At 51.6% G+C, this 24422-nt stretch overlaps 1 protein-coding gene across 2 annotated transcripts in view; it reads right to left on the bottom strand.

Annotated features, from left to right (window-relative positions):
- Positions 1 to 24422, bottom strand: part of HAX1 (HCLS1 associated protein X-1) — a 396934-nt gene that overhangs the window by 52896 nt on the left and 319616 nt on the right. The window lies entirely within an intron of this gene.

Genomic DNA, 24422 nt, shown 5'->3' with positions numbered 1-24422 from the left:
CTGCACGTGGCTGAAGACAGGTAGGTAAACAAATGCTGCACACGTTAGTCAGTGGAGCATGCGAGCTAAAATCAGCATTGGTTAAATACTATTGAATACTGATTGGCACTTAGCTTTTGCCCTTAGCAGGGGACGTAATATGGGTGGCCGGTGCCCCCTGCGTGTGCCCCTCAATTGATTGGGAGTTCCAGTGCTTCCCTGCTTCGTCTACGCTTTCCCCCTTAGCTGCGCATCTAATTCTTAAGTGGGGTTTGATCACAAGAGCTTTGCTGCACTTATCTTGTATGCGCGAGGGGCCGGAGTGCTGATTCCTTGGGGTGTGGCTCCTCCCGTGATTCCTGTCGGCAGGAGCTCTGGAGGATGCGTCCGTTCCGGTCGGGAGCTTAAGCACAAGCCCCGTGCCTTTGTTCTTTGCGCGTGCGCGAGCCCCTCCCAACCTGGGAGTGAAAAAGTAGTTCCCGGCCCGGAGGCTGCTGGGAGTTGTGGTCCGGAGGGCCTTTTGTCTGCAAAAGGGACAGAGAAGCCTCCTATAAGGCTGGAGGCTGTTCCTTTGGGGTGGTTTTGTTTTGTGGTTGGGTTTCCTACGCCTGGGGCCCCTCACTGAGCCCTGATTCCCCCTTACAATGCCCTGCACCCTGACAGTTAGTAGGGAGGGACCAGAGCGGAGGTAGAAGTCCCTTTTCTATGTTTAGGGCATATTCGATCTTCGAGGTAGCAAGGGGTCCAGGGAGTAAGTTTGGCTTGTGTCTTAGAAGCGCAGATTACAGAAGTATGTAAATAAAGTATTACTGTGAAATGGGTGTTTTAGCTCGGGTCATAGATGGTGGTATTCCCGTGAGGGTTAGCTGGAGCTATCCTAGATTACGGAAGGTGTAATGGCTGGTTAAGTCTCCTGGAGAGAGGCTTTTCACACGTTGGGCGACGCAACAGGTGCAGTCCGATCACAAGAAAATAGAAGTATACTCTGGCCTGGAGAGGTGGGAAGACAGCTGTGGGGTTTTGTGTGAGATTGGGAGCAACAAGTTATTGTTCTCTGTATGCGCAAATTGTTTATATATCTGCTTGAGATTTAGCTTAGTGACGTCACCTGTAGGTTGTTGCATAGGATGGAGAGTTTTGATGGTGAGGAGCTAGTTGTGTAGACTTGGGATTGGCAGAGTTGTGAACCAGTGGCGGTGCGCAGAAGGCGCATGCGCAGGATTGTGGTGGAGTGCCAAACGAGGTGGCAAGTGTGAAGGAGGGGCGATGCAGAGCCAACGAGGCTCATAGATAGTGGAACTATATAACCATTGACTTTTTGATCTTTTATCCCCTGAACAGTGGACTGTCGAAATCTTTGACTTGAGGTCAGGTAAAAGAATAATGTACCCAATGTATCAAGGCATGGGAGTGGGGACAACTCCCCTCCAACCCTTCTGTAAGAGTTTGCCACCCTAGAAGGACAAAATTGTAAAATATAGTGTGCAGTGGTCCAAAAACAGAGAAGGGAAGCTAACAAGGCCTTGGCCGCCCACCAGCAGTTTCTCCAGGGATGTGCAGCAATCACTACTGACATATCTACAGAGAGTCTATAAGGGGGAAGAAACTGGCCAAGCGCATAGCGATATTCGAGTTGTGGCGAATGTTTCAGGAGGCAGGAGGGGACCAAGGGAGACACATATGGACGCTGACCCAGCAAGGGGCAAAGGTAGAGGGGTCTGACCCTGACACACCTCCCTCTGCCTCTCCTAGCGTAGTGTCCGATGATACAGATGATGACCTGGGGATATATCCATTAAGGGAATTAAGAGCAGCAGAGGTGTATTCAAACCCAACATATAAGCCACCACCATATACAAAAGAAGGGAAATCGCGAGGCGCAGGACAGCCCGCTAGCATAGGTGCCACGGAAGAGGTACTGCAGCACGCAAAGACAGAGTTCGAGGGCATAGGCACAGAGGAGTGGATAGCGGCACAGATGCTCTTAAAACTTAAAGGGAAGACAACTCGGGCAGCAGAGAGGGTGACAAGAGCAATAGAGGGCCCGGAGAGGGAACAGAGAAGACTTGACTGGGCACCGCAGATGGCGGAGGAGGAGCAATGGGAAAGGGATAAGGAGGTAAGGTTAGAACGCGAGGACAGAGAAAGGAGAAGAGAAGCTAGACTGGGAAGAAAGAGAACGAAGACAGGAGGAGGAGAAGGAATTTATGGAAAAGGAGCGAGTGGAGAGGATAGAAAGGGAACTCCAGGAGAGGAAGAAGAAAGAGAGGAGGAAGGGACAGGGAGTAAGAGCTGGCGGAAAGGAGGAAGGAGATAATAGAGCAAGAAAAACACAAGTTTGCAGAAAGGGAACAGAGGAAGTTGCAGTTGGACAGGCTGGTGAGGGAACGGGTATGAAAGTAGGAGGATGAGCAAGCGATAAGGGTGGCCGGTGAGAAGGTTGCACTGGAAAAGAAAAGACGGGAGGGAGAGTAACGAGTAGGACCAGACAGCACAGATCTTCCTGGGGGAAGCAAAAGTGGGTAAGGGCACCGTACGCCTAGGATTATGGAAGGTGGAGAGCAAGTATAATTTGGTGGATATTGATCTCAAATTCTCAAATACAACAGATTCAGCATCGAAGAAATTTAATTTCTCCAATGACTTCTGTAGTAACATGGACGTAGGGTCCGACAATGACGACAGACATAGCAGTGACGAGAGGGGGGGGGGAGGACACAGAAAATCCATCTCACAAGGACAGGTGAAGGGACATCATGGGAGTGCAGGTCTTATGTACAAAGGGAGGGAGGGACCGATCTGGAAGAGCGAACACAGCAAGCAACTGACAGTGTATGGGCTCTGTGGGGGGCCTCTAACAGACTAAGAGATCTCCCAGGACACAGGAGGGTGGAGACAGTACTGGCGCATTCCGGAAGGCAACTGTCTAGAGCATACGACGAAAGCAAGCGAGTACCCACACTAGAGGCAGTGGACATTTGCACAGACATTGAGGACGAGAGGGGACCTATTCAGATCATACCGTATAGAAGGTCGCTGGAAGAGAGGGCAGCCTACTCACAGATGCCCCTCTTAGAGAAGGCAGGGACGAGGCCTCAGTATGTGCCATGGAAACACACTGACAAGGAAAATGTTAAGTGCAGGTTACCCTTGTTGAGTGCGGGACCTGGGAAATTGATTTATGAAATGGAGAAATTGACAGCAGGCACAGGTTAGCAGTGGTCAATGTCAAAGGCTTGTTGGTTTCAATTTTGGGTGACGCAGCAGATGACATGGAAGAGGGTGGGTTTCCCAGGGGTCACAATACAAAACACACGACGGATCGCCATTCGCAAATTGCCGAGCAGCAGTGTGGCAAGCATTACAGCCACAATATCCAGACACGTCAGACATCGGGCCTATAAACGTCATGCAAAATGCGTGACGAGGATCCTGTTCAGTATAGTCAGGCGATTCAAGAGCTTTGGCGCCTTGAAATTCGAGAGCCGTTTGACAAAACGATAGCAATCTTTTATCATATCTTGGTGCAGGGACTCCCAGACCTGGTACAGAAGAGTATAAAGAAATTGGTGGGAATGGAGGCGAAGGGATGGCCAGAGATGAACAAGTTACTTCTTACCTTGTAACGTTCTTTCGACGGGATGTTCCTCCGACGTATTACTCATCTTAGATATCTCCTTCCAGCTCTGCTGGCCTCGGAACATTTTTTCTCTCTAGAGGGCGCTGCGCGTCGACGTCCTCCGAGTCGATGTCCCTCGACAGCCGCCGTATCGACGTCGACGTCATCCTGCCTATAAAGGCCGCGCGCAGGGTCCGTTGCTCAGTTCCGTTTTTTGTAGCCCACAATAATACTTTCTGGACTAAACTAATCACCCTGAAGGAGCGTAAGCTGCTGCAACAACAAGGGAAGTAGAACTGCGGGGATGGATGGGAGGGTCGATGAGGAATACGTCGGAGGAACATCCCGTCGAAAGAACGTTACAAGGTTAGAAGTAACTTGTTCTTCGAAGGGATTGTGTCCTCCGACGTATTCCTCATCTTAGATAGGCTCCCATAGCAGTATTCTATTATCGGAGGAGGGAGTACTGACTTCACGCTGTCTTCTATTGATGAATAGAATGCAGTACAGCCCTTCCAAACCTAGTCTCTTGACTGGAGGAGGAATCCAAATTGTAAAAACGTGTAAAGGTATGGACAGACGACCATGTAGCGGCCGCACGTATGTCTTTAACCGGCACGCCTCTTTTGAGGGCCGATGAAGCTTCAATACCTCTGGTCGAATGAGCCCTAAGGTTTTGAGGGGGCTCTTTCCCTGCCAGTTTATAACATTCCAGAATGGCTAGAATGATCCATCTGGAAATGGTCTGCTTAGTTATTGGTAACCCTAGCTTGTGACCTGCGTAACCCACAAACAGCTGGTCTGCCTGTCTTATCCTGGCTAGTCTACTGATGTAAAAACTTAAAGCCCTCCTAGGGTCTATCCTGTGTAACCTCTCTTCCTCTTTCCCCGGGTGAGGAGGAGGATAGAAAGATGGTAGGGTAATCTTCTGAGTGATATGGAATTCAGAAACCACCTTTGGGAGGAAATTAGGCTTCACTTGCAGGACAACTTTGTCTTTGTGAAATATTGTGTGAGGGGGTTTACAAGAAAGAGCTTGTAATTCGCTCACCCTTCTAGCAGATGTAAGTGCTTTTAATAAAACAGTTTTAAGGGTAAGGAATCTTAACGAACAAGAATGGAGAGGTTCGAAAGGTGTACCCATCAGGAAAGTTAGTACTAAGTTTAAATACCATAGGGGAACTTGGAATGGTCTTGGGGGATAAACATTGGTTAACCCCTTTAGGAACTGTATTACCAAGGGTAATTTGAAATAGGATGGTTCTTCCGCAGTACTCTTAAAGATGGATAGCGCTGCGAGATAGCCCTTAATGGTGCCAACTTGAAGGCCTGAATTTGCCAAATATAGTAGGAAGGACAAAACCATTGGTGTACCACACGAAAAAGGGTCGATATTCTGTTCTCTACACCATCTGCAAAATCTGTTCCAACGGCAGCGGTATAAAGACTTTGTTGCTGGCCTCCTTGCCGAAAGCAACACCTCCATAACATCATCAGGGAGGTCCCAATCCTTGTACCTCAGCCTTTCAGAAGCCAAGCGTGAAGGTTGAGGGTTTTGATGTCTGGATGGAGAACCTGACCTCCCTTCTGTGAGAGTAGGTTCTCTCTGAGTGGAAGTCGAATTGGAGGGCAGATGGACAAGTCTAGAAGGTCCGGGTACCACGTTCTCCTGGCCCAATCCGGGGCAATTAGGATCATGGTTCGCCGGAATCTTCTCAACCTCCTGATCATTTGAGGAATGACAGGGACCGGTGGGAACGCGTACAGAAGCGGAAACTCCCAGTCCACTATGAACGCGTCTCCCAGAGCTCCTCTCGGGGGAAATTCCCTTGAGCAGAACAGGTCGCATTTCCTGTTTAGGCTGGTGGCGAACAGATCTACCTGAGGGTTTCCCCAAAGGGCGAAGATCTCTTGAAGGACTTCCTGAGCTAGCTCCCACTCGTGGGAGACTGTGTTCTGCCTGCTCAGAGCGTCCGCTGTCAAGTTCTTCTCTCCGGCTAGGTGATCTGCCGATAGAGAGATTCCTTCTTGGATTGCCCAAAACCAGAGCTGCATCGCCTCTCTGCACAGGGGTAGTGATCCTACGCCTCCTCTTCTGTTGAGGTAATGCATGGCCACCGTGTTGTCCGTCATTATCAGGACGTTCTTCTCTGGCAGGAACGCCTTCAGCGCAAGTCTGATGGCTCTCAGCTCTAACAGGTTGATTTGTAGTCTGGACTTCGATGGAGACCAACGACCGCTGATGGTCAAGTCGTTGGCGTGGGCTCCCCACCCCGTGAGTGAGGCATCCGTGACTACTGTTATCTCCGGCCAGGGTTGCCAAAACTGTTCTCCTTTCAGAATGTTCTCCTGACAGGCCCACCACTGAAGGTCTCGAGCCACCCTGCCGGGAACCTGAAGAAGATCTGTCATTCTCCCTGAGAATTGTGACCACTGAGTCCCCAGTGCCCACTGGAGGGATCTCATTCTCAGGCGAGCCTCTGGCACTAGGAAAATGCAGGATGCCATGAGGCCTAGCAACCTCAAAAAGTCGAAGGCTGGGAGACGTTGGGCATGTTGGAACTTGGTAACCATCTGTAGAATATCTTGAGCCCTCACCTCTGGTGGCGAGGCTTTTCCCAGGGAAGTGTCCAGGATCGCTCCTATGAACTGGAGTCTCTGCGATGGTATCATTTGTGACTTCTTTAAATTGAGGGAGAAGCCCAGTCTGTGAAGGAAGTGGCACACGTGATTTAGCTGGATCTGAGCTTGTTCCGGAGAAACAGCCCTGATCAACCAATCGTCCAGGTAGGGGTAGACGTGAATCCCTTCCCTCCTTAGACTTGCAGCCACTACCGACATTAACTTGGTGAAGACCCTCGGGCAGAGGTCAGCCCAAATGGCAGCACTCGAAATTGATAGTGAGAGTTGCCAATTGGGAACCTCAGGTATTTCCTGTGTTTGAGATGGATAGGCACATGGAAATAAGCGTCCTGAAGGTCCAGAGATACCAACCAGTCCTGGAACTGAAGGGCCTGGAGGATCTGAGAAAGAGTGACCATCTTGAATTTGTCTTTTCTGAGGAATTTGTTCAATTCTCGCAAGTCCAAGATGGGTCTCAGTCCTCCATCTTTCTTTGGAATGAGAAAGTAAGGGGAGTACCAGCCCTTGTTCCTCTCCGCTACAGGTACCGGTTCTATGGCACCTTTCTCTAGCAGGTCCAAAATTTCCTGCAAGAGGAGCGGATCTGGAGCTTTCTGAGAGCTGATCCTCGGTGGATGACTCTGAGGTATACGTAGGAAAGGCAGGCAGTAACCTTGGGCAACTGTTTGCAATGCCCAAGCATCTGACGTGATAGCCTGCCATACCGCCAGATGTTGAGTCAACCTGCCTCCTACAGGTGTCCTGTGAGGGAAGTCCTCAGAGTGGTTTTGGGGCGGCGGATGCAGATGCCGATGGTAAAGAGGCACCTGCTGTTGCTGCGGCTTTTGAATATCTACCCCGTCCACCTCGGGTAGTTCTTCTTTGTCCCCTTTGAGCCGGTCGTCCTCTACCTCTTCCGAATGCGGAGTAGAAGCGAAAGGACTTGCCTCTAGCAGAGGTTCCTGTGGGACGAAAAGGAGTCTGACGGATTGCAGCTCCTAGGGATTTTGCTGCTGCTTTTGAAGTGTGCAGTTTCTCTAAACTGTCATCCGCCTTTTTCCCGAACAAAGAAGAGCCATCGAATGGCATGTTCAAGAGCCTGGCTTGCACATCTGGGGCAAAACCAGACTTTCTCAACCAAGCGAATCTCCTGGTTGATGTACTTGCTGCCATTGCTCTGCTGATACTGTCAGCCGAATCAATGCCCGTCTGGAGGGATTCGCACATAGCGTCTTTACCGTTCTGTATAATATTCAGGAACACATCCCTTTCTTCTCCCTCCGGGATGCAGTCAGCCGGTGTAGAAGCACACTCCCAAAGTGTATGGCTGAACCTAGCAAGGGTGCAAGTAGCATTAACAGATTTTAACGCCATGCTACATGCTGAAAAGACTTTCTTTGCCATAGCATCATATTTTTATCGTCCCTGTCCTGTGGGACGGTAGGATAAGCCGTCTTGACATCGGTAGAGGATGCTGCCTGTACCACCAGACTTTCTGGGGATGGGTGTTTAGACAAAAACTCCGGGTCTGTAGAAGATAACCTGTACTTTGTAGACAGTTTTTTATTTACTGCTGGTACTACATCTGGGGTTTCCCAGTTTGTCATGATCTTCCTCTGAGGAGCTTTATGAAAAGGCACCACAGGATCCTCCTGTAGGCCTTTGTCAAGAATATCCGTGAGGTCATCTTGTTGGAAAGATTGTGAAGGTGCAGACCACCCCATGAACTGTGATTCTGGCCGTTAAGGCTCTATAGGGGGTTTCAGCATGCTCCCCCGCGTCTGGCCTAGCAAACTCCACCTCAGGGGAAGTGTCTAACCCACTTGCCTCATGTAAGGAATCATGAAGATCCTTTAACCTGCGTTCTTCAGAGGAAAATTCCTCTCTAATTGGGGTTACAGATCACTGCAACTCAAATGTGTCTTCCTGTTCAGACAATTCACCCTCTTCCAAAATTGAGGACATAGTTCTCAATTGTTCTGAACTCATAAAAGGAGTAAATCCCATTTCCAAGGCAGAGGGAGCCGAACTTGTCATTATCGGTCTCGAAAACGTCGATGTCGTCGACGCCGAAGGGTTCGAGCGTGGAGTCGAAAACAAAGGCGGAGGCCTCGATGACCTCGACAGAATTGGAATTCTGCTCGACAATCTCGACGCCATCGACGTCGAGGACCTGGGGATAGTCACTGGGTGTGTCATAACCGTGACTTTTCTTGGCGTCGACGCCGGTGTCGAAGCTGGCGTCGAGTCGACAGACCCGTGTGTCGAAGGTCCCTTTGACAACGGCGTCGAAGACATCGACCTCGGCGTCGACGGAACCCTCGTCGACGGCGTCAACGGAACCTTCGAGGAAGGTTTGGAGGTCATAATCCTACTCGAGGGTTCGAGACGCGCTCGAAAGGTTACCTTCGCCGGGTACTGCGACTCGCGGCGTTTTTGACCTTCGGGTCTTTCGACCAGAGCATCGCTCTCGGCAGTCTTCGAGGGGGTCGAGGCCGCTTTCTCGAAGACGCTCATCATATTTTTGCGGAATTCCTCCCATTCTGCTCGGGAACTATGTTTCGTGGGGCAAGGGATTCTTTTTTGGCGAAACAGAGGAGGAGGAAGACGGAGAAGGGGATCTTCGACGTCTCCTCTTCGAGTGCTTCGATCTCGAGGAGTGATGAGACCCACTCCGAGACCTGGAGCGCGAATGGTGATGAGGAGACGAGTGTCTCGACTTCGTCGACGAAGAAGAAGCTTTAAAAGTCTTACCTTTCTCCAGCTTCCCCCTACGCTCCTTCAGGGCCTTTGCTGTCATGGACATACAGTCCTCGCATTCTGAACAATGGTGTTCAGCTCCCAAACACCACAGACAAACTCTGTGAGGGTCAGTCAACGACATCTTTTTCCCACAATCGCGGCATTTTTTGAAGCCGGATCGAGGAGTTGTCGGTTCCGACGAGGAAGCCATCCAGTACGGATCGAATGACTCGAGGTAAATAGGATTAATCTGACTAAGAACTGAGCAACGGTATTCCGAGGCACTGAGTAAGCGCGGAAAAACAGAACTGAGCAACGGACGCTGCGCGCGGCCTTTATAGGCAGGATGACGTCGACACGGCGGCTGTCGAGGGACATCGACTCGGAGGACGTCGACGCGCAGCGCCCTCTAGAGAGAAAAATGTTTCCGAGGCCAGCAGAGCTGGAAGGAGATATCTAAGATGAGGAATACGTCGGAGGACACAATCCCTTCAAAACAGCTCACAGTAGTACATCATTGTAGGTTGTGGCAGGAGAAGGTCAAGCAGAAAGCAGAAAAAAGGAAGGCAGACGAGGCTAAGTTAGTTCAGAAGAAATTGTCAAAATATGCGTTGCTGGAGCGGTCATAAGGAACAAGTTACTTACCTGTAACTGTTGTTCTCCAGCATGGGGTCTGGCATGGATTCACATGCTCATGAATATTCCCCGTCGTCAGGCTGGGAATCCTCGGTAAAGAAAAAAATCAGTATCAGTTTCGTTTCTGATCTGTCTTTCGTAGTAGTAACCAATCACTGGTCTCTGGGTCATACTGTCCCCAGCCAATGACTGCCCTCTCCCTAAACCCCTCCACTGGCAGCCATCCTCAGATTTGGTAGCACGTAAAGTGACAGTATGACCAAGTGAAGAGCCGCAGAGGGGAAGGAGGGAGGGTTCGCATATGAATCCATGCCAGACCCATGCTGGAGAACAACAGTTACAGGTAAGTAACTTCTTCCTTCTCCAGCATGGGGTCTGGCATGGATTCACATGCTGATGAACATAAGAATACATAGCATTACACACATGCACAACCACGGGAGGTGGCAAGGCTCAACATAAAGCATTACATAAACTCAACATTATGCAACTCTTACCTCTTCACCAGGCCCACCTTCAGGCGAACAGGTTGCGCAGCACTGCTTGGCCGACCCTGGACTCCTCCCTGGAATCCCGGTCGACACAGTAGAATCTCATGAAGGTGTGCGTCGACCTCCACGTAGCAGCCCTGCAGATGTCCGGCAGGGGCATACCAGACAAGAATGCCGTGGTAGCAGCGATCGCTCTGGTCGAATGGGCTCTCGGACGGCGGGCAACTGTCGGTTTGCCAACCGGTGACAGTGCATGATACAGCCGGAGAGCCTTCCCTTGGTTCACAGGTCCAAAGTTCACAAAAAGCTGTGATGTCTTCCGAAAACTCTTTGTGCGGTCCACGTAGAACTTCAGTGCTCTAGCTACATCCAGCAAGTGCAAAGTCCTCTCGGCCGGCGACGAAGGCGACGGGAAGAAAACAGGTAACACCAAGGGCTCGTTGAGGTGGAAGTCCGACGGCACCCTGGGCATGAAGGAGGTGTGCGTCCTCAGCACCACCCTCGTCTCGTGAAAAGTCAAGTATGGAGGCTTGCAGGATAGGGCCTGAATCTCTCCCACCCTTCGTGCGGAGGTGATGGCCACAAGAAACGCTGTCTTCCACGACAGGAACTTCAACGGCGCCGAAGGCAAAGGCTCAAAGGGGGGCCCCCATGAGCCTGGTCAGCACCACGTTGAGCTCCCACGCCAGGGCCGGATCTTTCACCGACGGGAATTACCAGAACAGTCCTTTCATAAATTCCTTCACCAGGCGATGCGACCACAGGGATGATCGTCCCGTAGTTCTGATGTATCTGGAAATCGCAGCAAGATGCATCTTGATGGAAGCGTGCGCTAGTCCAGCCTTGGCCAACGACAGTAGGTTCGGCAGCACCTGAGGGGCCGTAATTCGCAGAGGGTTAATCTTCTGTGCACGGCACCAGACAGAGAACCTCTTCCATTTGTGTCCGTAGAACTTCAGGACGCCCTGGCCTTTGCAAGCACCTCCGTGCAGTCCGCCGGGATATCGTACTCCCCAAACTCTAGTGCTGCAGGAGCCAGGCCTTCAAGTTCAGCGACTGTGGGTCGTGATGGAGGATGGCGCCTCCGTCTCGGGAGAGATCTGCGTCTGTCGCCAGCTTGACCAGATCTGTCTCGGCCACGCCTGTGCGACGAGGATTATCCCGCACCGGGACCTCTTGCAACGCATACAGGAACAGGCGGTCCCAGGGAAACGAGAAAGCGTCGCCCATGCACCTCGGCTGGGGAAACCTGCTGGCGAACCTCTGGCACTTGGAGTTTGTCGCCATCGCGAAAAGGTCGATCTGGGGTTTGCCCCAACGTTGGAACAGAATGTCCACTTGATCCTGGCGCAGTTCCCACTCGTGGCACGAGCGCAGCTCCCTGCTGAGTGAGTCGGCGATGGCGTTTTTTATTCCTGCCAGGTGGAAGGGCACCAGAAACATCCCCTGGGGGACGGCCCAGTGTAACAGATCCTGGGCCTCCTTGGACAGGGCTGGGGATCTGGTGCCTCCCTGCTTCCGGATGTAGAACATTGTGGTGGTGTTGTCAGTGAAGATCCTCACCACCTTGCCCTTGAGGGACGGTAGAAGCGACCTGAGGGCCCAGAACACTCCTCTGAGCTCCAGGATGTTGATGTGGAGTGACCTCTCCTCCGGGAGCCAAAGGCCTCTCGCGTGAAGTTCTCTGTGGTGCACTCCCCATCCCTCCAGGGAGGCATCCGTCGTCACCATCTCCTGGTGTGCCGGGGTCTGAAAGTCTGTGCCCGCTGCGAGAGGCGCGCAGGTGCCCCACCACCGAATTGCTTGGCGGAAAACCTTGTTGAGTGGGATCTTGTCCTCGAAACTGCCCGCCGCTTGCATCCTATGGGCGTCGAGGAACTCCTGTAGTGGACGCATCCGTAGCCTGCATAGGCGCACCAGGTAGATGCATGAGAACATCATCCCGAGGAGGGATTTGATGGACCTCACCCTTGCCACGTCCGTGGCCAGCAGACGCTGCACCTTGCCCAGGATGGCCTTCGTCCTTTCCCCCGACGGCGAGGCCAATCACGCTACTGTATCGAGCTTTGCTCCCAGAAACAGTGCAACCTGCGACGGAACTAGGTGGGATTTGGGGAAGTTGATGGAGAATCCGTAAGCAGGTGGACGGTCTTCGCTGTCTGCTCGGCGGCGTGTTCCCTTGTCCTTGCTCGGATGAGCCAGTCGTCCAGGTAGGGGTAGACGTGGATCCCCTTCAGGAGCAGCCGCGCCGCCACTGGTGCCAGGCACTTGGTGAATACCATGGGCACCAACTTCAATCCGAATGGGAGGGTCTTGAATTGGTAGTGCCGTCCTTGGACCACGAACCTGAGAAACTTTCGGTGTCCTTTCAGAAAGTACGCATCCTCGAAGTCCAACGACGATAGGAAGTCGCCTTCCTCCAGCTGTCCCAACACATGCTGGAGGGTGACCATCCGGAACTTGTGTGCCTTGATGTACTTGTTTAATCGCCGCAGGTCTAGGATGGGACGCCATCCGCCTGTCTTCTTTCTGACGAGGAAGTATCTTGAGTATACTCCGGAGCCCCTTTGGGACGAGCTCGATGGCTCCCTTCTTGAGCATCGCCCTTACTTCTAACAATAGCTGAGGGATGTGGTTTTCCTTCCTGGCAACGGGAGGAATGTGGGGGCACTTTTTTTAGAAACTCGAGTATGTGCCCGTGGGCCAGGGCATCCAGCAACCAACAGTCGGTGGAGATGGACTCCCACACGCTGATGAACTTTGCCAGCCGGCCTCCCACTGGGGTGCTCAGGAGGGGGCCCGACTCTGCAGCCGGTTCAGTCTTGCTTGGCGGCGGCCTTGCCGCCTTGGCCTCCCTGGCGACGACGGCGAGATCCACCTGACTTGCCTCGTCCTCTGTAAGCCTCCTGCGACAAGGAGCGGGCCGCCTGATGGTACGTCGAGGAGCCACCGCCGAATCCTTTGGAGGCACCTTGCTTGCCTCCGGAGTTCCGAAAGGGCAGCCGTCATTGCTGCAGAACTCCCAAGGCCCGAGCCGTCTCTGTGTCGGTCTTGATGGCCTGAAGTGACTCATCCACTGTCTTTCCAAACAGGTTGTTCCCGTCAAAGGGCATGTCCAAAACTTTGGTCTGCACGTCCTGGCGGGAAATCTGTTGCCTTGAGCCACCCCCATCGTTGAAGGCAAACACTGTTGCCCAACTGGCAGAAACCGGTGTCAGCAATATCCGTGGCCATCGTTATGGCGTGGTCTGAAGCCACCTCACCTTCCTGAAGGATCCCTAGGGCCTCTGCCCTCTTGTCGTCCGGGAGGAAGTCCAGCAGGGGAGTGATCTTGAACCACAACTCCCTGTCGTAGCGGGCCACAATCGCAAGGGCGTTGGCCGCCTTAATCATCGTTGCCGCGGACGAGATGACTCGTCGTCCCATGGCGTCCAGTTTCTTCCCCTCACCATCCGGTGGGGAGGTTGAAGTTGAAGCCGTCGCCCTCACCGCTTTCTTCTTGGCTGCCGCCGAGACGACCGAATCCAGGGTTGGTTGTGCCCTAAGGCACAAAGGGGCGGAATCCGGGACCCGGTACTTCTTCTCGTACCAATCCCTGTCATCCAGCAACGGCACTGAGAGGACCGTCTTTCTCTTGGCCTCAAGCCGTTGGAAGAGGAAGCCTTCCTTCTTCTGTTCCTCGGGGCAGAGCTAGAAAAGCTCAGATGCCCTGGCAATAATGGCGTGGAAGGAGCCGATTTCATCGGGCGGGGAGGCCCGAGGGATTGGTGACGGAAGGCCCATCCAGTCGTCACCACCATCGTCATCACCATCGTCATCATCCGTCCCTGTGTCGTCCCTTGGATCAGGGGAAGGAGATGAAGGCTGAGTGGGCCGCGAAGGCTGGAAGGGAGGGGGTGGATGAATTCTCCTCCATTTGTTTGGCGGGCTTCCCGACGGGCCCGGTTCTGCTGGGTCTTCCGTCGGGGGTAGAGGCAGCCTGGTCCTCATCTCCGTGCATAAGTCCTGGATTGCCATCATGATGGCACAGAGTTGTCCTGAGGCTCGGGCACTGGTTGCAACAGGCGCGACGGTTGTTCCTTCTCCTCAGGAAGCTTGTCGGGGCCACCGTTGCTTTCTTCGTCTGCCTCGTCGGGATTCCTCCCATGGGGACGGACCTCCTCAAACTTCTTGTTGAGGGCTTTCACGACTTCCACCAGTTCCTCCTCAGAGGCTGTATCCGTGTCCGTGATGGCCACCGGCCCCCCCACTCTTTTTCCACTGGGGTTTTCACAGGGTCTTATCTATGGGATGGAAAGAGGATTCCCTCCGCTTCGCCAGGGCCGCTACGACTCCCTCGATAGAGGCCTTAGCCAGGTGAATGAAGGCCCTAACCACCTTAGGCGCGCTTGAGGCCTTCAACTTGGGGGGAGGGTCACTGCCTCGCTCCCCCTCGGCCGGCTCCTTCAGGATCAACCGGGGCCTCTCCAGAAGCTTACCAGGGTTCTCCGATTTTCTCTTCCCCGAGCTGGAGCGATGGCTCGTGGTTGATGGCGTCGGTGAAAGCGCGCCCTGCCTGGCAGCCGAGGAGCCTGACCTTTCGGCGCTCCCGGTGCCCGCGGACTCGTGGTGCTTTGCCTTCTGTTGGGCCCCCGTCGCCGGGGCGCCCTCACAGAACTAAGAAGACCGCTCGGACTTCCTCTCACCAGCTGGGCCCTTCTCCAGCGAGGCGGATCCAACGATCCCTCATAGTCCGTTTTGACAAGTTCTTGCAAAACGCACAGTCCTTCTCCACATGCGTTTTGTCTTCATGAAGGCAGTAGAGACATCTCGAATGCTCATCCCCCTTGAAAACATTCTGTAATCTGCATCCAGGGCAGTTCCTGAACTGCTTGGATCCGGGTGTCAAGCTTCCCTTTTCCTGGGCCATGTCCACAAGGTAGGCCTCAGATCTTCTGGAATCCTCCAAGAAGCGTAGCTCGACGAAAACTTCACCCTTGAGGGGCGTAGAAAATTCCGAAACGGGTCCCAGTTGATCGGAAGTAGAAACGGTGGAGCTTGAGGCTCGATTGACTGAAAAAATTAGATAAAACTAGTTGAAAAAACACAAAACGCAGTTAAAGCTCGAGAGCTATAGCACGAGGACTCCCAACACTTGAACGTGCGGTAAAAATCTGAGGATGGCTGCCAGGGGAGGGGCTTAGGGAGAGGGCAGTCATTGGCTGGGGAGAGTATGACCCAGAGACCAGTGATTGGTTACTACTAAGAAAAACCGATCCGAAATGAAACTGATCCTGATTTTTTCTTTACCGAGGATTCCCAGCCTGACGATGGGGAATATTCATGAGCATGTGAATCCATGCCAGACCCCATGCTGGAGAACTATCCCGACCCCGCAGACACAAGGGCCAGCACCACAGCAACAGCTTCAACAACCAAAACAGTACGCACCACCCATGGGAGGAGGATACATGGGGCGGGCGGGTTCCACCCGGGGTTCAGAGGAAGGGGAGGTTTCAAGCGGGGTCGTGGCTTCGGGCCACAAACAGCACCAAGGAAGGTTCTGAGGGTATGGAGAACAGATGCAGCAAGGACCAGGAGATTTCCAAGGAGGTTTCCTAGGCCAAGGGAGGGCACCACCCCAGTGCTGGACCTGCAGCCAAGTAGGACACATCTCAAGAGCATGCAGATTTAGAGGGACACAACAGAACTGGGGAGACATGGGACAGCAGAACGATCAAGGGGGACTAGACTATTATTCTCATGCCCAAGGTTCACAACAACAAGAGCAGGCACAGAACACCCAACAGCAGATACCACAAGCACAAAACGCATGTACCATCATCATCACGGGGCAGACACAAACACCACAAACGGCAGCACCTTTACTCCAGTATTTGCAAACAGCACACCCCAGAGGAAGCACACAACAGCTAGTATAAATACAGGACTGTGACACCACAGAGCCCATGGATGTAGTAACAACTCTACCAGTGAGACTTATGGAAGGGGGTGCCCCTGGTGGGAAACAACCCTTTCACCGGCAACGGATTATCCATGTATCCACAATAGGACAGCCCACAGACTAACTTGTTGTGTCCCATCCTGTCGTGTACACCCAATCCTGTGAGGAACTTTGCATAGGAGTGGCGATAGGTGACAAACCGTTTCCCTTCTTCTTGACACTAGGGCAACTAGGTCATGTATTCGGGAAGGGACATTTGCGTTGTCAGGCGATGACATGAACACACAAGGATTCTCTGGGGCTCGGGAAGTGGTTCCTTTCACTGATAGCATCTCATTATAGGAGATTACAAATTATCTTTACCTTTGCTCTACTCTCGACAGGCACCTGTAAACATATTGGTCCGCGACATCATTCACAGAATAAACATGACCATTTCTTTCACAGACAAGGGCATAGTGTGCTCTACACCAGGCATACACATGTTGAATGTAAGACAGATTGTGGGAGCACAGTGCAGAGGGGCGTACCATTGGACCCAGCAATATTCCAGCATGGGGCAGACGTTGCCATTGCATTGATGCCAAGCATCGCAGGGAAGGTTTGGGGGGTGCCAGGCGAATACCTATTCAGACCCGAAACACCACTCGATAAGCAAAAGGGAACAATAGTGCCCGTAGAGATTGAGGCAGTTTTGGCTAGAGAGGACTGGATTGCAGTGCACGCCACAGATGACAAAGGGAAGGCGTGGAGAGCAATGATTGCCATGGCAGAAGGATGCAGACTAACAGTGACAGATGAGGAGCTCTTTGGGGAAGAGAGATTGGAGATGGCGTTTGAAATGTATGGTTCTAGTTACAGATCCATTACAGAGAAGTACCACAGAGAATGGCAATGGCGCTCGAGGCGCCGCCCACATTCTGGGTGGAGGACAGGGTAGATGAAAAGGGCTACAAGGTGGACAAAGCCAAACTCTAGTACTGTCAGAAGGAGGTACTGTACATTGGGCAACTGATATCCAAAGACGGTAGGTATATTGCCCCAATGAAAGCCAAGACGATACACAACATACCACAATCAAATACAGTGAGGGAGATGCAGCAATTCCTGGGGTTGTGTACCTATTGTAGAGCTTGGGATTTTGACTACCGCACGTACACCAGACTACTCCTGACTGCCCTGAAAGAGGCGCAGAGGGGAGGAAAGACACTGACCTGGCCCACAGAGATGACTGAAGCCTTCGAGGAAATGAAGGAATCCATATGCACACTATCCCAGACTACAAACAGGAGTTTTTCCTGTTTTCACACACCTATGGTGTAGTGACAAAGGCAGTTCTGACACAAAAAACAAGAATGAGCAATAAGCCAATCGCTTATTACAGTGGACAGCTTGACCCAGTGATGACATGACATTACTCATGCAAACAATCATTGGCTGCTGCAGCATTCGCAGTGGAACGAGCCTCAACAATGACAATGGGGTGCACCACCACGCTTTACGTGGAGCACGCCCTGTTCGCCATACTGCACAAGCCAAAGAGCACACTGACCACACAAAGAGCATCAGGGTATGAGATCATACTAGCCAAGCCAGAGTTGAGGATAGTGAGATGCAAAACTGTAAACCCTGCACTATTCATGCCAGATGTCTACCAACCAGGAGATTGGACTCATGACTGCACCAAGAACAGAGCAATTCAGCGAAACACGCAAGGTGGAGCGAGATGCACTTGAGAGGGGAGACGTGCTTTACATTGACGGATGGTCAACTATTGATCAGACTGATGGAGGTAGGAGAGCTGGGGCTGCTGTGGTAAAGCTGAAGGCGAACTGGATGAGTGAGGTAGTTGTGAGTGCACGATTACCATCTCATTACAAGCAGAAGAACTAGTGGCCCTTATATTGGCCCTAGAACACAGCGTAGCGAAAAGTGTGACAATCTATTCTGATAGCGCTTATGTCACCTCGACAGTACATTCCGGATTGGCACGCTGGCTCAGTAGAGGGTACAGGAGAGCCGATGGGACCCCAGTGCAGCATGCGCTACTGCTAGTCGAATTGATTGAGGTCATCACATATCCGCAGGAGCTAGCATTGGTGAAGTGCCAGGCGCACACCAAAGGGGAAGACGCCATCTCAAGGGGAAATTAAGCAGCCGATTATGAAGCAAAATGTGCAGCATACTTTGGAGAGTTGTGGGAACTGAAGAAGAGGCCCGAGATCCCAGGAGGGGTGAGAAACAAGGTGATGAGAGGGGTACTGTCATCTACCAGAAACTCAGACTGCGGAGCTGCACACATGGAGGAAAGGGAACTCTGGGTGAAAAGAAGGTGCTTGATGTCCCACACAGATGCCCTATGGCGACAGGACAACACAGGGAAAGTGGTCATGCCACTTGCACTATTGAAAACAGCACTGACACAGTTTCACTATCCAACACACACAGGGCAAGAGGTCATTGCTGCACGTATTGGAGAAGCGTGGTTTTGCCAAAATTTGAATGAGCATGTGGCAAATTTCATTAGTAGCTGCCTGACTTGCCAGCAATTCACAGCTGGACACACCCTAAGAGTTGAGAGAGGAGCCATACCAAGACCGAAGGCCCATTTCTGCACCTCCATGTTGACTACGTGGACATGATCCAAGTATGCCAAGGATACTGCTATCTGATAGAGGTTGTCTGCCCATTCTCAAGGTGGATCGAGGCTGGGCCTTGTTCACATGCCGACGCCCTCTGGGCAGCCAAGTTCCTGGTCCAGGAATTTTTTCCAAAATGGGGCGCCTGAGGTCCTGCGGTCTGACAATGGCCCTCACTTCGCCAATGAAATGTTCCAACACATCACAACCCTGTTAGGGATAAAACACAAATTTGCCTGTGCGTACCACCCACGAGCAAAATGTGGTGTGTGAACGCCTCAATGGCCTCCTAAAGGAGAGCATTGCCAAAACTCAGAGCACCAAGAAAAACTGCCTTCATTGTTTACCTCTGGCACTAATTGAATTGCGCAACAAGCCAGGCTCCGACCACCATTTAATGCCCCGCGAAGTGGTGACAGGACGGTGCATGCATCTTCCCCTGGCTCCTCCCACTACAGCATTGAAAGACTGAAAGCACTGCTGATGTATTGGGTCAGGAAATGTAGGATTACGTCACTTCACAGGTTTCTAGCGCTTCTTTTATCTCTCGTCCCATACAGCGGACCTAGGGCAGGCCTGAAGACAACGAGCGAGTAAATTCAGATGACAGAACCAGAAACGATAAAAGAACACTTAGTGCAAGTAGGGGATTTAATCCTCTTAAAAAATGTAACAAGGCTCTGGAATGCACCCTGATTTACGGGACCTCATGTAGTAGAGGTAGTTACTGATCGAGCTGTTCGATTAGAAGGAAAGACGGTATGGAATCACCTCCAAGACGTCAAGCCCTACAAAGCCGTGGTCTCGCCTAGCATCACAACTCCTGAGATCAACTGGGCCAATGCTGCGACTGCCGACGGACAGCGAGAAAGTACAAATACACCTGAATTAGAGAGTACTGGCCACCCCATGGTCCAACACTCCCAAGTAGCTGAGGTAGCGACCGCAACACTGGTGCAAATTGACCAGTGAAAGACATTGTCCATTCCCTGCAGACTGTGGAATTGCTATATGAATGCCCTCACACTTGTGACGGTTGAAATACTGTAACATTTCTCCTTTCTTGCACATGCAGGTTGATGCGTATGTTGTTCAGAACTGTGTAGGGAACTAGCCTGATGTTACCTCCCATTGACCACCCTGAAGCATTGTCCAACCAATTTGTACACTCTAAAAGACGACCCAGGCATTTTAGAGCTTGATCCCCCGAGGTTTACTTCCGAGTATTCATAGAGTACTTCACACAAGCATTCCCACAACTTGAATACAGTGCATACCCCGCTCTGCCCACATTGGGAGACCCATCCATAAGCAATGTCTGGGAGGAAGTGTTTGCCTTTGCTATAAGTTATTACTTAGTTCGCAGAGCTTGAGAGTACTGACAAATACTAAAACAAGAAAGCCTTTCTTGCGATTTTCAGGCGGGCACCTTTAGCATCTCATCAGCTGCACGGACTGAGCAGCGAAAGTGGTCATAATGGAAAAAATAAACTTTATTTTAACACGTGTGTTTTCGGATTCCCACTGGAATATTGGGTACCGTCCTATGGCAGCTCTACTTTGCAATGCATGCTACCGCTATGACCCCTACTAACCTTCCCTTGACCCAGCCAGCAGGAACTACCATGTCAGGTGGAAACAAAGACACTGCTGATAAGGTAAGCGCAGTGTTGATAGACATGAAGGAGTCGACACGTATCGCACAGACACCACAAGAGTAACAAACAACATGTGGTACAAACACATGTCCAAAATTGGTAGGGATACCACCGGGGATAGCGGTTATGTCTGCTCCTTAATCCCCTATGCCATGAGTGCCTCCAGAACATTTATTGCAACAGAGATAACCGTAGCAAGGACACAATGCCTGATGTACCTCACAATGGTCCAGACGCGAGGCCTGTTCCAAGGAAAGACAGCAACACTGAGTTGGATGTCACAAGGGACCTTCCCACATGAAGATAATTACATTAAAACCTTAGACTAGATGAACAATTACTGGCAGCTCGATGAAGGATTGCAGTACATAACTGATGGACCAGCGAAGGGGGAAACGAAGACTGTCACACCCAAGGAACTGCCATGCCCATGGTCGAGAATAAAGGCGCTAGGGGGAGTGCCCAGCTGCTGGGAGAGACCGCAGATACTGATCTATGGACAGGTATACACTAATGAAGGCTGGGAAGATGGAATGGTGGGAAGCAAGGTGTTGATCCTAGCAATGCATCAGTGAGCAAGGAACAAGAAGAAAATGACAAATGCTGGGACAGGAGTGCAAAGTTGGTGACGTGGGTGGAAAACGAAGCTGGACCAATGCCAATAATTCCCCTCATGGCACTGGCTCTGTGTTATCAACACAACGGCAATGAAGAGGCCGGTGAAAAAATAGGATACCAAAGGACTGAGACTATCCTGGTAATGGGAGCAGGAACGGTGGTGCTGATGGATAACTATTGGGCTTGCATATCTAAAACATACGAAAAGTTGCCACCAGATTGAGGAGGAGTATGCTCCCTAGTGCACATCAACATGCCCTCACTAGTAGTACCCAAGAAATATGTGAAGATTGATCACTTCCCGAAGATGGAAACCAACAATAAAAAGGAAGAGATCAATAGAGGGAACAACCCCTGCCCAAATAGAAATGAAGGACGAACAAGGAAAACTGAAGAGTAAAAACAGGAAATTACTTCTCAGGCAAACCAGAAGCAGCACTGGATTAAGAGGCAGCACACCACAGATTGTTCGGCAGAACACAAATGTTCTTTGCCTCACCGATACCAGGGATACAGAGACACACTAATGCCAAGTGGTTGCAGATCACTCGTTGGGAGTTGATGGTAACCATAAATTCAACAGTGAATGGGTTCAACGCCATAAAAGAAGAGCTCAGGGCAATAAGGTTGGTGGCGCTCCAGAATAGATAGGTTCTGGATCTCCTCACAGCCATGTAAGGAGGAGTTGGTGCAAAAATTGGGAGTTCTTGTTGCACATTCATATCTGCCAACACCGAAGATAACGGAACTCTCTCAGATGCAGTTGCACAATTGGCCAAAATGCATGCAAAAATGGAAGATCAAGCACGTGGGACAGGAAAGGACCAGAGCTGGCTAGCGTATCTTTGGTCATGCATGCCATCATGGCTGGCAGATGGACTAAAGGTGATAGTTGGAGCACTGGCACTAGGAGCCGCATCGCTGTGTGGGATCAAGATTTGTATTGGAAGATGCAAGAAAACGGCAGAAGAAGCCATAGGGATGCAAATTCTGATGATGTGAATATAGAAGGAGCAATGGATGACATCATGAAGGAAAGAGACAGACTAAGAGAAAGTAACGAGTGACCCGCTTCCAGCAAGAATAGAGGTAGACAATCCACGTAATCCAAGGAAGTATGAAAGAAAATGGGTTTGATGCAGGTTTGGAGGAGGGTGCGCCTACATGTATTGGTCATTCGATCATATCATTTATCCCTCCCAGATGTCCATAATAGTTTACATGTTACTCACTGTAGTGACTAACCTACTCTTAGTCCATAGTGCCCTTTCCTCCATACTGTATGGGCGTGCCTTCCAATGGACGGGAGACAGAACCTTTTTCACCAGAAAAGACCTTCTTCCCCTTTAAATTTAGTGGCGCCACACCTCAGTCCCCATCGACGCGTCGACGATAGATTTAACATTCAGTACAAAAAAGAAGGTGGGTGAGGCGCGCACTCCCGGTCCTGGTCAATTAAACCTGTTGCAAAAAATAAGTAGCTGGGTCACATCCCAAAATGGACAAATATTGACAGGGTTAGATCCCTTCTGCTGCAAATCAGGTACTCAGTATTAACAGGTTTAGATCCCTCAGCTGCAGTTCTGTGGTCTGTAGTTCTCCTCCTAGCGCTTTCTTATCTCAAATAATCATCAGGGAGGCTGTTGAGCAGGTGTGTCTAATTAGACTCAAAGGATTCTGGTAGCTGTAGTGAAAAAGTTTTTTTCTGTTCAGGTGACCAGCAACCGACACCCCTCCAAAGCAGGGAGTCAGTAATAAGGAGTCGGCGAGACTCCTTGTTTTTGCAAATTACCCTGTGGATCAGGGGAGTGGGCGGAAAGGCGTAGACTTTCATGCCTGTCCACTGGAGGGGAAATGCATTGCCCAGCGAGCCGGGGCCCTGACCTTGACAAGATGCGAACTGGGGACACTTATTGTGCCAGGTGGCAAAGCGATCCACGTGGGAATGACCCCACCTGCTGAAGATCTCCTGAAGAACAAGGTCGTTTAGCTGCCACTTGTAATTGTCCACTCCCAGCCTGCTGAGCCTCTCCGCTTCCCGGATGGATTCCCCTGGGAGGTGGACTGCCGTGAGGTAAATGTCGTTTTCTAGGGCCCACTCCCACATGCGGATCACCAGTCTGCACAGAGGAGGGGATGTGGTGCCTCCCTGCTTGTTGACGTAGTACATGCTGGTCAAGATGTCTGTCTGGATGAGGGCAACCTTGCCCCTGTGAAGCGGTAGGAATGCTCTGAGCACTAGCCAGATGACGTTCAGCTCCAAACAATTGATGTGGTATTCCTGCTCCTGTCAAGTCCAGGGGCCGTGGACTGAGAGGCCGTCCAGGGTGGCTCCCCAGCCCTCGAGCAAGGAGTCTGTGGTGATGTTGGCCTGCGGGGAGGACGGCCGAAAGGGCTTGCCCGTCCGTAGGTTGAAGTACCTGGACCACCATGTTAGGTCCGGATGGAGAGATGGAGGGACGTTGATCATCTCGGATTGAGAGCCACTCTCCTGGTACCATGAGGCTTGCGAAGTGCAGTTGAATCCTCCTCATCCTTAGTCTGGTGTGGGGAACGGCTAATGGGACCACTGCAAGTAGGCTCATGAGATGTTGGTACCACCATGCCGAGGAAGTGGGTGATGGCCCTTTTGATGGCCGAGATTTTGTCCTCCGACCGGAAGACCTTCTCAGAGCATGTGTCCCAGATGAGCCCCAGGAAGGTCAGTCTGCGTGGGCTGCAGCTGTGACTTCTTGAGATTGAGCAAGAAGCCCAGATTGTGTAGTGTGTTCATAAGGGCATGGGAAGAGTGGTGAACCGCTTCCAGAGATGTAGCCCTGACGAGCCAGTCGTCGAGGTATGGGTAGATGTGGAGACCCTGCGCTCGGAGGAGGGCCGCCACGGCATTCATGAGTCTGGTAAAGACCCTGGGGGCCGAGTTGAGACCAAAAGGAAAGACCTTCTATTGAAAATGGTAGCCCATGATCCTGAACCATAGGAAGGAACGATGGGGCTGCCAAATCGGGACGTGTAGGCACATGTCCTTCAGGTCCAGGGAGCACATCCATGAAAGCTGGCGTAACCATCTTGAATTTTTGCAGGGGTAAGGAGAGGTTGAGGGTGGAGAGGTCCAGTACAACTCTCTCAGGCCCGCCTGGTTCTTCTTCTGAATGGCGAAAATCCTGGAGTAAAAGCCAAAGCCTCGCTGGGAGGCTGCGACTTCCTCCACTGCCTGGCTCTCTACGAGCGACCGGATCTCCGCCAAAAGAGTTGCTATCCCAACCTGTGGGAGCAGAGGGGAGGAGGGAGCAGAGGCTGGGATATGAAGGCGGTACCCTGTGGATACTACTGAGAGGATCCAGGGGTCTGTGAAATTCTGGGGCCAGAAATGTGTATGAAGAGCAAGCCTGCCCCCCCACTGGGGACACATAGACCCGAAGGGGGGTGTCATGCCTTCTTTCCCTCGGAGGCTGTAACTGAGGAGGGGGACTGGAA

Source organism: Ambystoma mexicanum, chromosome 1p (genome assembly GCF_040938575.1).
Source record: "Ambystoma mexicanum isolate Mex_15411 chromosome 1p, UKY_AmexF1_1, whole genome shotgun sequence".
Lineage (NCBI taxonomy): Eukaryota > Metazoa > Chordata > Amphibia > Caudata > Ambystomatidae > Ambystoma > Ambystoma mexicanum.
Note: the sequence above shows the minus strand (reverse complement) of the source record. Positions and strands in the feature narration are given on the sequence as shown.